Here is a 5,510-nt window from a genome sequence, read left to right on the forward strand (position 1 = left end):
GTTTGTCAACCTATACATGTAAGATGCACGTGAAGGAGATAAGTCCCATTGATCAAGCAGCAATATCTCCTGAACTGATCGAAAAGGTTGCATATGGGATAAGGAGAGAAAGTCTCCTTATGAGAAGAGAATACAATCCGGATAAAAGATAGGGTTGGAGTTTGTGTTGTTCAAGGACTCAATTTCGATGGAAGATCAGCAATTGAGTCTCAATCAAACTCTAATTACTAACTCATTAAATAACAGTGATTGTTCTCTTTTACAGGTGTTGCACATACGCAGAAGTAAAACTAAATTGAGAGCAAAAGAGAAAGGCGATTTTGCAATCAATTTATGTGAGATTTAAGTGTGCACTCCTGAAGCTACTTGAACAAGATTGAAAAACCAGCTCCATAAAGAGTTTTACGTGTCTTTCTTTATTTCTAGTTCAATTGTAGTAGGTGGATTAAAGTTGTACCTTTCAGCTTTTATAGAAGCAATTGTAATAGGTACTTTGAGTATTCAAGTTATAGGCTAACTTGAAGTTGTCGCAACAGTTGAGGCTGTGTGCTACAAAGGGATTAGAGTTAATGCTTAAGTTTACAAAGAGTTTTTGTAAATGCTATTTTGGCTCAGTGATTTTAGTGGAAGTTTGGGAAAATCCTACTGAGTAGTAGGTCGTGATTTTTTCACCTTTTGAGCCAGGTGTTTTCCACGTAAAAATCTCCGTGTTCTTTATTTTATGTACTTTTAATTCCGCACACAGTAGTAGTTAGATCACTTAGAAGAACCTGGTTCTTCTAGATCGAAAATTGGGTACCACACAAATCACCCCCCTCTTGTGTAGTATTGACGTTTAGAACATCAATTGGTATCAGAGCAGGTTATCCTTGAAGAGGCTAACACCTTAGGAGAAGATCAACATGAGTGCACCACCTAGGAACTGGGAAGGGCAATCCACTGCTAGGCCTCCACTCTTCAATGGCCAGTATTATTCTTGGTGGAAGAACAGGATGAGGGATCATATCATAGGGGAAGACTATGAACTCTGGGACATAGTCACTGATGGTCCTCTAGCAACCACAAAGAAGAATGCTGAAGGAGTTGATGTGCCAAAGACAAGAGCTGACTGCATTGATGAAGACCTGAAGAAGTGGGAGAAAAATGCTAAGGCCAAGAAATGGCTTGTGTGTGGACTAGGTCCAGATGAGTACAGCAGGATCCAAAGTTGTACCACTGCTAAGGAAATCTGGGACACTTTGCAAGTGGCTCATGAAGGAACACCTCAAGTGAAGAGGTCCAGAGGAACACTGCTGTATTCTCAATATGAGAATTTCACTATGAAGGAAGGAGAAACTATCCAAGAGATGTATACTAGGTTCACTACACTGACAAATGAACTTAAGTCTCTTAGAAGGATTATTCTTAAAGAAGACAAGGTTGAGAAAATCTTGACAAGAGTTCTGCCTGTCTCATGGGAAAGCAAAATCACTGCTATTCAAGAATCTAAGAATATTGCTACACTCAAGCTGGATGAACTAATTGGAAATCTTATTGCCTATGAACTGAGAAGGCAAACCATGAAGATGGATACACCCAAGAAGGAAAGAAGTCTGGCTCTCAGAATTGCTGAAGGTTCAGATCTGGAGGATGATGAAATGGCAATGATCACAAGAGATTTCAAAAAGTACCTGATGAGAGGAATGGGTTCATCAAGAGGTACAACCTTCAACAAACCAAGGGCTCCTGAGAAACAGACCAATGAGGGTTGCTACAAGTGTGGTAAGACCGATCACATGATCAAGAATTGCCGTCAATGGGAAATTGAGTGGAAGAAAGAAAGGGCTGAACGAAGGAACAGGAAGAAGGAACAGGTTCAACCAAAATGGAACAAAGGATCAACAAAGGCTATGGTTGCTGCCTGGGGAGAAACATCAGATGAGGACTCAGAGGATGAAGCTGGAGATGAACAGGCCCTTATGGCCATCGGAGAATCAGATGATGAACAAGAGGTAAGTATTCTTCATCTCAAAGACAAGATTAAATTTCTGTCTAAGGAAAGGCTGGCTGAACTATTACTAGACTTCATTGATGAGTCTGAGATAATTAACAATGAGAAGGAAGATCTGTCTAGGGAATGTGTAATCCTAAAAGAAAAATGCAAAAGTCTAGAGTCTAGGGCTAATGAGAGTGATAGCAAAAATGCTAAGTTGAAGAACCAGGTTCTTGAACTTGACACCAGTGTCCTAGAACTTAGGTCTGAAAATTTAAAACTGAAACTAGGAACAGGAAAGAAAAAAGCTGATCAGACATATCTCACTCTAGAGGAAAACTTGAGAAAAATGAAGGATGAGTCGTATAAGAAGGATGGATTTATTAATGTCCTAAAAGAAGATCTAGGAAAAATGAAACATGAACTAGACAGTACTTGCAAATGGAACAAGGCTTCTGATGCACTTTCTTTGTTGCAAGAGCATCACAGTAGTAACAAAAGAGGACTTGGCTATGGGACTTAAGCACCAAAGTGGGACCCTAAAAGCAAGTACCTCACACTTCCTGAAAATAAAATCTGCACACACTGTGGCAAGACTAACCATTACAAAAATGAATGTAATGCAAAAGAAAAGGCCAGTCAAAAGAACAAAGCCTTTGTTCAAGAAAAAAGTAAGCTGCCTGGGTCGGCAAGAAGGAATTTGATTCATCCTTTTGCCTATAGAAAGGGACACAAACTAGTTTGGGTTCCTAAGACTAAGCCCTGATTTCTTTTTGCAGGTCCAAGTGAAAGGAAGTAGCCAAATATGGTATATGGATAGTGGCTGCTCAAAACATATGACTGGGAACAAGGACCAGTTCCTTTCACTTGAAGACATAAAAGGAGGTAATGTCTCCTTTGGTAATGGAACGAAAGGTGAGATCATTGGGGTTGGAAAGGTAGGTAAGACAGACTCTCACTCCATTGAGAATGTCTACTTGATAGATGGCTTGAAATATAGCCTGATCAGTGTGTCACAACTGTGTGACAGAGGTAACCTTGTAGCATTCACCTCTACTAAATGCTTTGTGGTTAATCTTACCACTGACAAGATTGTTTTGTAGGGAAAGAGAGCTAACAATATTTACATTGTAGATTTGTCCACTCTCTCAGAAAATGAAATCACTTGCCTAAGTGTGTTGGTTAATGATCCCCTCCTGTGGCACAAAAGACTTGGTCATGCCAGTCTGAATCAGCTAAACAAATTAGTCTCTAAGGACTTGGTGATAGGGTAACCCAATATCAAGTTCAAGGAAGACAAAGTTTGTGAGGCATGTGCAAGGGGAAAGCAGGTAAGATCATCCTTCAAAATCAAGAAAATGGTAAGCACAACTAAGTCGTTGGAACTGGTCCATATGGATCTCTGTGGTCCAACGAGAACCATGAGCAGAGGTGGAAAGAAATATGTAATGGTGCTTGTTGATGATTATTCTAGATTTACCTGGGTTCTATTTCTAACTTCTAAAGATGAAGCATTTGACATGTTTACTGCATTTGCTAGAAAAACTCAAAAACAATTAGGAAATCAACTTGCATCCATTACGTCTAATCATGGAACTGAATTTGAAAATTCCAAGTTTGCTGAATTCTGTGATGAAAATGGTATAGATCATAATTTCTCTGCCCCTAGGACTCCTCAACAAATGGAGTAGTTGAAAGAAAGAATAGGACTCTTGAGGACATGGCTAGGACCATGCTTCTTTCTAGTAAACTGCCTCACAGTTTCTGGGCAGAGGTTGTAAACACTGCATGTTACATGATCAATAGATGCATGACTAGACCTCTTGTAGAGAAGACTCCCTATGAGTTACTTAAAGGGAGAAAACCAAACATATCCCATCTTAGGGCATTTGGTTGTAAGTGCTATGNATTGAAGAACCAGCTCCATAAAGAGTTTTATGTGTCTTTCTTTATTTCTAGTTCAATTGTAGTAGGTGGATTAAAGTTGTACCTTTCAACTTTTATAGAAGCAATTGTAATAGGTACTTTGAATATTCAAGTTATAGGCTAACTTGAAGTTGTCGCAACAGTTGAGGCTCTGTGCTACAAAGGGATTAGAGTTAATCCTTAGGTTTACAAAGAGTTTTTGTAAATGCCGTTTTGGCTCAGTGATTTTAGTGGAAGTTTGGGAAAATCCTACTGAGTAGTAGGTCGTGGTTTTTTCACCTTTTGAGCCAGGTGTTTTCCACGTAAAAATCTCTGTGTTCTTTATCTTATGTACTTTTAATTCCACAAACAGCAGTAGTTAGATCACTTAGAAGAACCTGGTTCTTCTAGATCAAAAATTGGGTACCACACAAATCACCCCCCCCCCCCTCTTGTGTGGTATTGACGTTTAGAACATCACTCATGCTTGGCCTCATTGTTAGTTAATTTCAAAATTTTGACAGACTGTATAATTGTATTACCTTTGGGTGGCTTCAAAACGATGCATAGCCCGGACCCCTTCACGTTCAAAGTGTCGTCTGTGAAGAGGGTCCACACCCCCGATGATGTACCCGATTTTAATAATAGTTCCTTTTCGACCTCGGGTACGAGGGCTGGCGTGAAGTCGGCCACGAAGTCTTCCGGGATCTGAGACTTGATGGCCATTCGGGGTTGATACTCGATATCGTACCTGCTGATCTCGACGACCCATTTTGCCAATCGACCCGAGAGTTCGGGCTTGTGCAAAATGTTGCAAAGGGGATAGGTGGTGACAACACAAATTGGGTAATATTGAAAGTACGGTTTTAATTTCCTAGAGGCGCTTATTAAAGCAAGCGCCAATTTTTCTAAGTGCGGGTACCGGGTCTCGGCTTCAACTAGGGTCCGACTAACATAGTAAACAGGAAATTGCATACCTTGCTCTACTCGAACTAACACCCAACTTACCGCTATCTCCGAGATCGTTAAGTATAAATAAAGTTGCTCGTCCGCTTTTGAGGTGTGAAGCAATTGCGGGCTCGACAAATATCATTTAAGTTCCTCCAAGGCCTGTTGACATCTGAGGTCCATGCGAAATTGCTCTTCTTCTTAAGCAGTGAGAAGAACTGGTGGCTCTTATCTGAGGACCTCGAAATAAATCGACCTAGGGCGGCTATGCACCCTGTTGACCTTTGTACAGCCTTGATATTATCGACAACTGTGATTTCTTCGATTGCCTTGATTTTATCGGGATTGATTTTGATCCCCCGATTTGATACTATAAAGCCGAGGAACTTGCCCGAACTGACCCCGAATGCACATTTCTCCGAGTTGAGCTTCATGTTGTACTTTCTTAGTATGTCGAAGGTTTCCTGCAGATGTTTTAAATGGTCCTCTGCTCGCAGGGACTTAACTAACATATCGTTAATATAAACCTCCATTGACTTACCTTTTTTTTTGAACATTCGATTTACTAGGCATTGATAAGTAACACCAGCATTTTTTAGTCCAAACGGCATTACGTTATGACAATAGGTGTCGTATTTAGTGACGAATGAAGTATTTTCCTGATCCTCCGGGTTCATTTGTATTA

Source organism: Nicotiana attenuata, chromosome 6 (assembly GCF_001879085.1).
Source record: "Nicotiana attenuata strain UT chromosome 6, NIATTr2, whole genome shotgun sequence".
NCBI lineage: Eukaryota > Viridiplantae > Streptophyta > Magnoliopsida > Solanales > Solanaceae > Nicotiana > Nicotiana attenuata.